A 14,116-nucleotide genomic window follows, 5' to 3' on the forward strand; every position below is an offset into this window, starting at 1 on the left:
CACTTTCCATTTCGACTATTCTGCGATCTGACACACTGTTTTTTGGAGTTTTATTTCACTTGATGTTGCCTGTGCAAAGTATGGGTTGAACTAACGTCGCTTTAAATAAGACAAACATGTAACCGCAAAAATGTGATGTGGTGAGCGCATAAGCTTTTATTCTGCAAAATCTCTCTTTTTTCTATGCAGTCAATGCAGTGAAGGGCGAATCTAATAGAAAAAGTAATTGATCGAGGAGAGAACTCAATAAATTTTTTTTTATCACTTTAAATAAATCACGTTCCATTTACCTTCTGTTCTGAGTGTGGATTATATTCTGCAGATTAACAATTAGATAAAAAAACTTCAACAATCCAAAATCATAGGACTTCTAATCAAACTGATTAAACATTTTGTTATGGAATTTTAACAAATTTCGAAATACAGACGTTCTTACAATTGAAATAATCCATGTAGGCATAAAAATATAACAAGTCTTATGTTGACCAAAATTATGTTGCAATACTCTGGCAAAAAAGGTTCTTCCTTCTATGGATTATATGGCAAAATGAACGAGACAAATTATATTTTTCCTTCATGAAGACTTGGTGGTGTTAACTAACAACAAGAAGCACCGATAGGTAAGATAATCCTGCTTACCACAACTTCATATACAGAGGGCTTTCAAATACGTTAAATAAGCTCTTCTTTTGAATTTGTTTTCAAGAGTTAAAACATTAAAATAATCAATAAAGCCAAGCGCTACAATGCTACTACAATTTATGTTTGTTATTAATATATAGTTTATAATATTTTTCCTTAAATTTCTTTTTAATATATATCTCATCAACAAAGATTGCGCATTAGGACATTCGTTGATTGTTAATAAATATTCGTTTGCTTAAGATGAAATATTCTTAAAAGATTAATATTGAAATATATTTTTGTTTTTTGTGGTAAACTCGGAGTAATTTACAAACAAAAAAAGTTGCCCAGAGACTGTCGACTTTTTTTAGGGTAGCTCACATTCAGAGTTTGCTAATTACAACCCTGTAAACTGACGTCAAAGCGGACTAGACGAGGACTAACCTGGCGAATGAATTTGAAAGCAAAGTAAGTAAGTAATATTTATTGGGTCTTCTTCTTTTCATTGTAGGTTTACATATAAATCGAATGGTTAACATGATTTACTTAGAACTATAGTCGTCTTGTTCTAACATACTGTGAGATCATAAATATATGCTACTTGCGATATATGACAAAGAGAAATATAAACAAAATTTAAATAAAATTAACAACAGAAAATGAGGCTTGCTCTCGGCCTCAGTATATTACGAACAGAGCAATGACGTCTGTTAAAGTGGATAAATAGGGATAACAAAACAAACAATAAAATATAATAATAACAAAACGGTCTGTTGGATACAGTGGCTAACAGAGATCATATGTATAAAATATTGCAAATTGTATTTATATATTAACAGATATCACAGATATTGAGTGTAGAGAACAGCATTTTATGCTAGTCGAGTGCTCAAAGAGCTTTTTAACTAATATATTGTAAGCAAAATTTTATAAATTTGATATTATAAAACATGTTTAATTTTTTTAGCCCCTATGGCAGCCAGGCGTGGATTTTGTATAAAACTGGGGCACGTTGTACCCGTTTGGAATTTCAGGTTCTTCATTTAGAATTCCTACAGTTGACAGGTAGGGTGTTTTTCTCCGTTTAGTGGATTTTATTCATCAGGAAGTTTTCGTGAAATGCAAGTTTTTCGACGAAAATTGTCTGATATAGTTGTGCATACTCTCAAAGTGGAACAACACGAGATGTGTTGTAGATGTAAGTGTTGGAGTATTTTTTATTTTCATTTATGTTATTTTTATTTACACATTTCCTTAGGATTCTTCTTTCTAAGACTTCCAACTCTTTGGCCACTATCGGAGAAATAGTGAACCAGATCGGAAATCCATATAATAGAATTGGTCTAATTGCTACCTTATAGAGAAGTTATTTCGTTTTTTGAGGTAGGTTTTTGTTGCTGAGAATGTATGAAAATCTTCCTAAAATTGTATGCCGTGGTACTTAAATGATGTCTTAAAGCGCATATCCACCCCTTCCAAGGTCAGCTGCAGCAATTTGCTCTCGGACACTACGTATTTTTGACATTTTCCAGAGGCATTACGTATGCAAATAGCTACCGATTTTGCAGTGTTGATTTGTATGCCCCATTTTTTATAGTAGTCGTTAATTATGTAAAGGTGATTTCTTGCATCGTTTAGAGCAGCTGATGGAGATATCTTGTGTGCGTAGATCAAACAATCATCGGCATATAGAATCGCTTGGGAATTTCGGCTAACATGAGGGAAGTCGTGCAGGAAGATGTTGAAGAGAAACGGCGCTAAGATGCTACCTTGGGGAACACCACTTTTCACTGAGCCTAATGTCGATGAAGCGTCATTAATGATGACCGAAAATGAACGTGAAGTGAAGAAACTTTTCATAATCTTCAAAAGATAAGGATCTATCCCGATTTGGATTAGTTTATAGAGTACTCCCACGTGACAAACCGAGTCAAATGCTTTCTGGATATCTAACGATATTGCCACAGTGCATACTTTATTCCTTATGTTAGTAATTATATCATTGTGGGACTTAAGGAGCGCGTGTTGTGTGGAATGTCCTGGTTTAAATCCGAATTGGTAGTTGGAGATTGGATCAATTGTTAATTCGTTTTCAAATTTTTCTTTTATGACTGACTCAAATATTTTTCCAATGTTGGATAGAAGAGAAATTGGCCGGAAGTCATCAACAGTCTCACTATTAGCTTTTTTTAATTGGCAGAATTTTGGCGCATTTCCACTGCAATGGGAAGTAGCCGTTGTTTATGCAATTGTTGAATAAATATGCCAGGAGTTTAATTGTGGCATCAGGAAACCTTCGGATTATAAAGTTTGATATATCATCAGGACCACATGATTTTTTTGAATTAATATTAGAAATAATATTTTTAATCTTTTCAGGAGCAGTGAAATACGTCTGGGTTATTCAAAGCGCCAAAATCGTGTTCAAAGGAATAAATATGCGATGTTGTAGCATCAACACATGACGTGACCCTAGAAACAAGGTCTTGAACCGGGTGTAAAGGCAATTTCTCTTGAAAAATTGTAGAATAATATGATTGAAATTTGTTTGCAATTTCAGGATTGTTAGTAATAACATTATCATCATGTAAAAGTTTTTGACAGAATGGAGACCAGTGAATTGTGCAATTTGTTTGAACGCAGACGGACCAGGTTTGACTTCCTTCAGCTTATTGTTGAATATTTGAGCAGACTCTATGTTTACAATTTCTTTTATAATGATTTTCAAAAGTTGTATTTGTTTAGAAAGGATTGTATATTCATGATTGATCCTGTTACCTGTACGATGGAATATTTTCTTTAGCTCTTTTTGCCACTGATGCTTTATTTTGAGGAAGTGTTTAGTTCTTTCGGAAAGTGGAGGCTTTACATCTTTTAATACCACTTTTTCCGAATGTGCGTTATGAATGCGATTAAATTCGCTATTAAAATTTTAAATCGTTGCTTCAATCTCGTCGTTCGCCAGGTTTCTGTTTGTCGGGAGTATGATTCCTAGCGACATTGACTGCAAATCTACGCGAAAATCATTCCAGTCCGTATTATTGTACGACGTAAATGATTTTGGCTGTCTTAAAAGTAAGCCGGAAAATTCAAAATGTAGCGAAAGTTTTATGGGGAAATGATCCGAAAAATTAGGCAAAGAAGAGATGTGATAGTTTGCATTTCCTTAATCTATCAGGTGTGAGCTTAATAAAAAGTGATCCAGAAAAGAAGGACCGTTCGGATAAGAAGGCGTAGTCAGAAAGGCGAATGACTTCTAAGGTATTGTCATCAAGCCATGACCGTAGAACTTTCCCGTTAGAATTTTCAAGTAAATCGCCCCATACAGGACTTTTGGAGTTAAGGTCTCCACCAAGAATGAATCCATCATATGAACTACATACTTGAAGGAGCTTATTTAGATCTGCTTCCAGTCTATTCACAGGGTAGCTGCATGGTATATTCGATGTTGATTCAATCTTTATAAGAGAAGTATTGATACCAATATCACTTACGTGTATGCGTGTAAATAAAATGTTATTTTTCACAATCACTGCAACTCCAACCGAGGAATTATCATAGATAAAATTGTATCCATCTATCTTTACATCACGGTTCTTCCGAAGGTGACTGTTCCTCAACTCTATACGGCGACTTGCATCCACAAGTGAACTGACATTGAATGTTAATAATTGTAAGAATCTATGGTCCATAACTATTCTTAACTTTTGTCAGAAGCCGCAAAAACTGTTTTTTGGCTTCATTTTTTGGAATTATTTAAGAACAGTTGGATTTCCTGTTCTAGAGTTAATTCTTCTGATTCAAGAAATAAATTCGCAAGCTTTAAGATCTCTTGAATTAACTGAGGCTTTTGGGGACACTCAAATTTGCTCGGAGAGGTCGACTTGAACAAACTCGAAAATCTTTTTCTGGGAGAGATAATGGACATATCTAAGAACCTTTTATCATTGTTATGGGCCATATTTTTATTGTCGATGGCTTTAGCAATTTTACTTTTTATGGCAGCGACATATTGCTTGTACGTCGGGCAGCCTTTCCAATTACCGGGGTGTCTTGGTTTATTGCAGTTTATGCAATATGGTTCTGATGTGTCGGAACGAATACGCTGGCATTCACCTGGGAGATGTTTTTGGTTGCACTTGATGCAGTTGTGAGATGAGTTGCAGTTACGGGAAGTATGACCCCAACGTTGACATCTATGGCTTTGTATACTGCCATCTTTCTTTTTGGGTTTTTTCCCAAATGATGGACTGGTTTAGCAGGTATCGAATATGGGAAACTTCCTCAAACTTTTTCCCAGGAAGCAATGTGACCAATAAAAGGCCAGTGCCTTTGTTATTTTTTATTGACATGGGAGTTTTGAATTTAGTTACGCTCGCCACTATGTCCGGAACAATCTTATCTAGTTCCTGTTTTATTTGATCGGTGTCAGAATTTGGACTAAGTTTCCTTATGATCATAGGCACTTGTTTTAGCTCCTTATGTGTGAATGAATAGGAGTTTATATTCTTTGCCCTCAATATCGCCATCATTGAGTCGTGTATTTTTGGGTTTGAAAAGTAGAGCTTGCTTTTCGATCCATTCACATTATTTACCTTAAATGAAGACTCAGGGATTGATTTCCGTAATGTTTCCACCAATGCATTAACGTTGACGTTAAATAGAAAAATTGGAGGATACCAGGTAACTTTGGCTGTGGATTTACCAGTGCTTTGGTTTTGAGGTTTTGGATTGCCAGTTGGGCTTGGCAACCCGATATCGATGTCTGCTAGGGCTCCTAGAATGCCGAATCTATTTTGGTCTTGCGAATCATGTTTCAATAACTTATCGTTGAGATCAGAAATGTCAATATTAATTGGTGACAAAGCACTTTCGACTCCACTCGGATCGCCTTCGGCCGGGTGTTAAACCTATGGGCAGGTGCATACATGGCTACGCAATCCAAATCCTTTTTCAAGAGCAATTTCAAAATCAAAATTATAGTTTTTTGAGTAGCCGGCCTTCGGCCGGGGCTTAAGACTTTCACCTATGGACAGGCGCATACATGACTACGCAATCAAAATCCTTTTTTAAGAGCAATTTAAGAATCAAAATTATGGTTTTTAAGTAGCCAGCCTTCGGCCGGGACTTTAGGCTTTCACCTATGGACAGGCGCATACATGGCTACGAATCCAAATATTTTTATGCTGGTTTATGCTTTTTTGGGAAAGTACTCGTTATAAGCTTTAAAATTATACTCATATTGCCTTTGTGGAATTAGTAAAACAGCCGTTTTAAACAAGATATGCTCCGAAATTTCAAGGCCCATATCTCGGGAACTATGCATTTTCCCCACATAAAATATATATATATATATATATATATCACTGTAATCAGCTCAACGAGGACTACTTACGGCAAAAATTTCAAAGCGATCCGAGTGGAGCCCCTAAACCAGACTTGTTCCCAAATACAAAAAAAAAAAAATGTTTAGCAGCACGTCCAAGGAAAAGAAGAAATTGCAAGAGAAGTTGCGGGAGATAATCGGCAGCGATGAATATCCCCACGTTCAGCAAATAAAGATTTGCAATTTGACCGAAAAACAATTGCTGAAAATGTTAATGGAAAAGCAAATAGACGTTAAATATCCCATTGATCGTTCGTTGTGTGAAGCTCAACTTCTAAATGTCGTAGATGGGGATACCGTTGTATTAGTCGATATGGTAAAAATTGATTCCCTATTGATTAAATTGATTAAAAGAAGCATTGGCTAAAGTGTCAAAACCCAAAAAAACGATACGTGAAATACAACAAGAATTGGCGGAAAACTGTGGCTATGGCAATGACATCATTTGCGATCAGTATGTACTCTATTAATATTTAAATAAATATATTTACAACGTAATTACTGTGTGCACAGTGACGTTGCATACAGTGAATAAAGAAGTGTACGGAACACTAGAAATACCATTAATTTTTTGCAGGTTATTATTTTTCAATTCTCATAATAATAAAAATGAAATTAGTTTTTGCCGTGCACAACACGTTGAACACAACAAAAAGAAAAAAATATTACCACGAATTTTATAAATTTATTTCTTTTTTTGAATTTGATACTTAAAGCAACTTCCAATCATAATTAAAGACTGAATCATGGTTTATTTTCTTAATCAGACTGATTTTACCACGACTTATACAAATTTAAATCATCGTGCGGCAGGGTTTATTTTAAATCATGATCGAAATCATGATACAAATGAGATTCAACGCGGTTTTTGTTCAAAAAAAAAAAAAAAAAAAAAAAAAATGCAAATCTCTCACAATGTACTAAAATTTGCAACAGTTTTCACATGTTTTTTGCTTTTAAATTAAACGGTTGCCAAATACAAAATGAAAAATCAAAGGAAAACAAAAATTATTTTTAATTTTTTAGGTGATTTTTTTTCACAGCTTTGCGAAAACATTTCCATTGTTGTAATTCTTCTTTTTATTTTCAAATTGCAAACAAACATTTTTGGTTCAAATTAATAATTTTGTATGTATAATAATAAGCATCAGCTGATCGGAATTTAGATCAAGATTAAATGTCATGGCACAATTATAAAAGGTAACAGCAAATCCCAGCTGATTTGATTTCAACGTAATACTAGTGTCAACATGAATTTGACAAATTATGTTTATAAAAATCACATAACAGGAAAATTGGTACACATATAAGTGGCAATGGCTCAATTATAGGAAAGATGTGGAAGCGATAGAAATATAAATTGGATAGATTTTCATTCATGTTTTTCAAATTTTATTTTGAGGATTCGAAAATATTTCATTTTCAAAATAAATATAATTTGTTGATAAATTGTTTTGTTGTTTGTTTACATTTTTCTGACAAATGACGTTGACACTAGTATAACTTACAACAACAAATTTCCATGTGGTTGTTGTATCGTTTGTTGTACAACACTTGCTGTTACCTTCTATTATTATACGATGATTAAATGTATGTGTAAACAATTGGTCTGTTCCCGTACTGCAAGAATCTACTACTTTTTACTACGATAGCACTTTTTTCCTTTATGATATCGAACAAAATATTAAAAACTAGTAGATTCTAGCAGTACGGGAACAGACCAAATTAGGGTGTATTTCTGGGTTTGACTAATCGACTCGATTTGAAATCGTATATGTTAATGTACTTTTATAATTGTTTTTAGTTCTCCAATACGCTTTTTCGGTTTTCTCTTAAATGGAAATCATCTGAAAACGACAAAATCATTTCAGCCGCTCAATGCACATATCGGTTAAAATAAATGACGCTTGAAACGTCATTTATTTTTGTATGGTAAATGACGCAAAAATGTACCGGTTTTAGGAAATAAATGACGAAACAGCTCTAATTTTTATTGTATTGAATAAACTCAGCCTCACTCATAATTTAAGGAGATTATCCAAAATTTGGGCAACATATCTCAATTGGTCTAAAAGCTTTTAATTTAGCTCCACTGTGCGTAGATACGTGAAATTTCACACTCGATGGGCATGCTCATGATGCAATAATAAGGTGATGTATCAAAACAAAAACATTTTTTTGTCTCGATTATCTGTCAATTTTTTCCTTATAATATTTCAAAAAGTTGGCAGCATTGCACATCGAATTCAAGTAAAATTTACCACTTTGACAGTTAATCAAGACATCAGCTGCTCTAAATGGACTACCTATTCATTGTGCCATGGGTATGCTAATAAAGACAATTATTCAGTTATAGTAATAGGTGTGCCTGGTTACTTTTCCAGTAACATTTATTTAGTTCAGTTCTAGTTCAGAAATTATGCCGTTTTTACTCTATTTTGAGATAGTACTGAGAAAAATAAACTGACAACATTTAGTAAGATTTAGCCAAAATAAACAAACAAAATTATTTGTGTTGCATTTAATATTAAACATAAAATGAACTTACTTACTTAGCTGGCTTGTTACAGGACGGTTGTTCCATAAGCCGAGCTTAAAAAAGATTTCCAAGCGCGTCGGTCTTGTGCGCAAATCCACCAATTTGGAAGACCACGTTCCAAGATGTTGTTTTCGACTTGGTCTTTCCATCTAAGTCGTGGCCTTCCCCTTCTACGGGAACCATCAGTAGGCTCGTTTTTATATGCCTTTTGAGCTGGGGGATTCTCATTCATCCGCACAACATGGCCTAGCCACCGTAGTCGCTGCAGCTCAATACAACTGACTATGTCGATGTCCGCGTATAAATTGTAGAGCTCATGCTTCATTCGACGCCGATATTCACCGTCGACGCGACGTCGGCACATATATCTTTCGGAGAATTTTTCTTTCAAACACCCCAAGAGCTGCCTCATCTGCTTGCGCAAGTACCCATGCTTCTGATCCATATAATAGCACGGGTAGTATTAGCGTCTTGTAAAGTGTGAGTTTGGTCTGGCGGGAGGTGGCCTTGCTTTTGAGTTGTTTGCTCAGACCACAGTAGCATCGGTTGGCCATCACAATCCTTGTCCGAATTTCAAATCTGATGTCATTCGTTTTGTTTATGTCGGTACGAAGGTATATAACGTCTTTAACTACCTCGAAGCTGTAGTTTTCAAGTTCCACAGTCGGTCCGAGTCTACTGGACGTCTTCCGCGTTGATACCATCAGCTTGGTGTTCTCGCCGTTTACTGCCAGACCCACTTTGGCAGACTCCTTTTCAATTTGTTCAAAGGTGGCTGTTAGCGCTCGCAATGTTCGACCCATTATATCGATGTCATCGGCGTAGGCGGGTAACATGTGTTGTTTGGTTACAGAGTACCATTTCTGTTCACCTTTGCGTCTCGTATGACCTTTTCCAGTAGGATGTTAAAAAGATCACACGCCAAACTGTCACCTTGTCTGAATCCTCGTTCGGTATTGAAGGGCTCCGATAGTTCCTTTCCTACTTTAACTGCTGATCTTGTGCCACTTAAAACTTTAACCGTATTAATTTTCCAGGAATGCCGAACGTAGACATGGCTAGACATTTTCATTGACCATTGGCTTCAATCGTTCACATAGCACACTGGATAGCACTTTATATGCGATGCGAATGAGACTTATTTCTCTATAGTTGGCACATATCGTCTTGTCTCCTTTTTCGTGCACGGGACACAGAATGCTGAGGTTCCAATCATTGTACTAATCAGCTGGTGCATGCTCCTTGCGAGCATCTGGCCACCAGTCTTGAATAGTTCGGCTGGTAACCCATCGGCTCCTGCTGCTTTATTCTTCTTGAGCCGATTAATTGCTTTTATGACCTCATCTTGGCTAGGTGGTATACATTCTATACCATCATCTCTTATTGGTTCTGGGGTATCTTCTTCAACGCCATTATTTGATACCAGAAGCTTTTCAAAATGCTCCTTCCAGATCCTCAACACGTTGTCTGTATCTGTCACCAGGTTTCCTTCTTCATCTCTACAAAAACACCAAGCCTTCGGTTTGGTGTTTTAGTCGTTGGTAAAATTTCCGGACTTCATTCCGACTCCTTTACATCTCGATTTGCTCACGCTCACGTTTTTCTTGTTCTTCTTTTTTCTGAAAACTCGTTTCTCCTCTCTCCTTTTCTCCCGATAATTCTCCATCACGTTACGTGTTGCTACAGTCTGCAGGGTTGCCCTATACGCTGCGTTTTTCACATCAGTACCATTACGACACTCCTGATCGTACCATGGATTTCTTGGTGGTGGTTTTTGGCGCGTTTTTCAACCGAACCGTTTTTCAACCGAATCCGCTGAAGTTTGGTATATTGGGTTTTTATTGGGTACCAAATATCTCTACTAAAAATTATAAATATAAGTCCATTTTTGCTGGTAGCCCCCATATATAGGTACTCCCAAATTTCGGTATTATGAGGTTCTTGAGCGCGTTTTTCAACCGAATTCCCTGAAATTTGGTATTTTGTAGCCGTATATGGTAACAAATATCCCTACCAAAAATTATTAATAGTCAACCTCTTTTAGGGGAAGTCCCCATATAACCCCATTTTTATACCCCCCACCATAGTATGGGGGGTATATTTTATTTTTCCGTTTGTAACTCATCGAAATAATCATTTCCGACACTATAAAGTATATATATTCTTGATCAGCGTAAAATTCTAAGACGATCTAAGCCTGTCCTTCTGTTGTAATCACTCTACCGTCTAAACGAGTTCAGATAGATCGCCAAAATTTTGCACAGAGTCGTCTTTTGTCTGCAGGCAGTCAAGTTCGAAGATGGGATATATCGGTCCAAGTTTAGGCATAGCTCCCATATAAGGGTACCCCCAATTTTACGTATTTTGGGGTTCTTTAGCGCGTTTTTCCACCGAATTCGCTAAAATTTTGTACATTGAGTTACTATTGGGTACCCAATCTCTCCACTAAAAATTATAAATATAGGTTTATTTTTTCTGGTAGCCCCCATATAAGGGTACTCCCAAAATGTCGGTATTTTGGGTTCTTGTGTTTTTCAACCGAATTCGCTGAAATTTGGTACATTTGGTTCTTGTTGGGTGCCAAATATCTCCACCAAAAATTACGAATATAGGTTCAATTTTTCTGGTAGCCCCCATATAGGGGTACCCCCAATTTTCGCTATTTTGAGGTTCTTGAGCACGATTTTCAACCGAATTCGCTGTAATTTGGTATTTTGTAGTCGTATATGGTAAAAAAATTCCCTACAAAAAATTGTTAATATTCACCCCCTTTTTGGGGTAGTCCCCATATAACGGTACCTCTACGTACGTATTTTGTAGTCGTATATGGTAAAAAAATTTCCCTACAAAAAATTATTAATATTCACCCCCTTTTTGGGGTAGTCCCCATATAACGGTACCTCTAATTTTCAGTATTTTGTGGGTTTGATCGTATTTTTCCAAGAACAGTGATGTTTGCTGGTTAGTACAAAAGTGATTTTATTGACAATTTAGAAAAGAGGAACAACCAGTAGAAAAAAGAAGCATTTGCATTCAGTACAGAGAGAGTGCATATTTAGGAGAAAAGAAGAAAAACTTAACCTTGGCGTTAACATTACCGGTCCCCTTGCAGTAACTGCAACTAAAGAAATGAAAATAAAACTAGTACATGCACTCTCTCTTGTTTACAAGAAATCGAATGAATCTTAATATCTAATTTAAGCGTAAACAGATTGGTTCCAGGATGCAGTCTTCCTTCAACGTGACCACCGCAGGCATATAGACTTGCTATGTCCGTAGTCACTGGATACTATATCTGCTGAAAAGGAAAGTTTGTGCTTTTTGGGTAGGATTAAAGACAATAGTGCATTAATTGTTGGAATATAATCGACATGAATAGCGACTAGTGTGTTCACTGGAGCAACTCTTGTCTTGGAATACACCAGGTGAGTTAATACGGACGTACATATAGCTATTCGCACGTAAAAAAACGGCTGCGTATGCCTTTCTGGATGCATCGCAAAAGCCATGGAACTGAATGCCAGCCGAAGGAGTAAAATCCACATCGGAATTCGCCATTGCCGATTGGACTTATCGGAAGAAGCATTAAAGAGAATCCGAATTTTGATGGTCGAGCTCTCCGGTTTAATAAGCGCGTGATGCGGTAAATAATAATGGCGTGAATCACAATTTAAACATGGAGCAGGAACTGGAATCATGTGTTTCAAATGAACGTACTCATTGAGTACCTGATCATACTCCCTTTTAAAGTCTGAATTTCGTAGAAGTCGGCTATCATTGCGAATGAATTGTATTACAGCTCTTGAACGGGATTGAATAAGGCCCACTTTCTCTGGGAAACATTGCTTGAAAGGAAGACGCACAACATATCGACCATCTTTATTCCTTTTTGTATCTGAAGCATAGAGCTCCTCACCAACTTTATCGGATTCAGGAAGATTCTCCACTTTACTAAAACGACATATAACTCTGTCTGAGGAAATTTTACAGAAATTGGAAATTAAAGTGGATGATGAAGAAAAAACTGGAACAGGGCCACTTAAAATCCATCCAAAGATGGTTTCTTGTCCCATCAAGGAGTTACAAATATCTCGCTTGACCCCAGCACGCATGATTAATGGAAGAAAGTCACCGCCTATAAGGATATCGATGTTTGAACTTTTGAAGAAGTTTTGGAAGGAAGTTGAGAGAACAAAGATGATGGCAATGTGTGGGAAGGAATATTTCCAGACAAATGTGGAACCACGAATGCTTGCACGGAAAGCTGAACGGAATCATCAAATCGAGAGGACAGCACAACAGAACATAATTTTCGAACGGAGGCAGCTGTCGAATTATTAAGACCAGAAACTTGAACGTTGGTACGCTGATACGGAAGTTTGAGTTTGTTGAAGAATCGTTCTGATATGAATGTTCCTTGAGAACCCTAACACTAACAAAACTAACAAAACACCCCGAGAGTTGGATGTAAAACATGTTTGAATTACTCCACCCCCTGGACTAGTGGACTGTATTGAATTGGAAGAAAATGGAGTGGAGTGTGGGCTTAAATTGATAGAGCTCGTAGGTGAATTTGATGGATGACTATTTGACGAACGATCATGGAGCATAGTTTTGTGCCGCCTCTGACATTCGAAACAATTGTTTTTACTCGTACAATTTTTTATGTGGTGAGTTTTCGAGAAACAATTCCGACATAGACCTTGTTTCTTGATCTCAGCCACTCGTTGTTCAACATCCATAGCAATGAATCTAGGACATTTTCGAATTATATGAGCGGAATTTGTGCACTTCGAATTATTTCAATGTACACTGGATTTAGTTTTATGACCATCAGACTTCGGATAATTGCGCATCTCGGGGACGGATTCGAGCGTACGATGTCGATTCGTAAGGAAAGAATCAAGGTCAGCCCATTTTGGAATAACAGTCTTGTCAGCTAAACCTTGTTCCACAAAGCGTCACAGTTGAGTCAGGAAGACGATTCGAACAAAGAAGAACAAATATTGGATCCCAACTTCTGTCGTCGATATCGTACAGAGATAACGCAGCAATACAAGAATTTATGTCGCGTTCAATGACTTAATTGCACTCGCTGACTCGGAATTAATAACAGGAAGATTGAATAAAACTTTTAACTGACCATTAACAAGAATTCGCTCATTTTCGAAACGATCGCACAAATCTTTCCAAGCAAGTTGAAAACCTTGATTTGTCAAAGGTGCACGCTGAACAATATCTCTAGCTTCGCCTTTAGTCTTCTGGGTCAAATGAAACAATCGCTCGACTGAGCCTAGAATTTTTTATGTACACGGCTGTGAAAATATCTCGGAAAGTAGGCCATGACATATAATCCCCGCTGAAGACTTCGGTATCGCATGGAGGCAGATTGAAAGAATAATTTGAACCGTGATCATTATGGATTATAGAATTAGGACTCTGAGGCGAAGGGTTCGGAGGTGAAACAGAAGGCTCTTTGGGAACTGTTTGTCCTTGGAGATCCTCAGACAACTATGTAAGGCGAGGCAAACACTCGCAATATGTAATATATGCACAATTGTATTTGG

This window comes from Musca vetustissima, unplaced genomic scaffold, assembly GCF_032173495.1.
Source record: "Musca vetustissima isolate MV318-11 ecotype Yass unplaced genomic scaffold, APGP_CSIRO_Mvet_v1 utg63189, whole genome shotgun sequence".
Classification (NCBI taxonomy): domain Eukaryota; kingdom Metazoa; phylum Arthropoda; class Insecta; order Diptera; family Muscidae; genus Musca; species Musca vetustissima.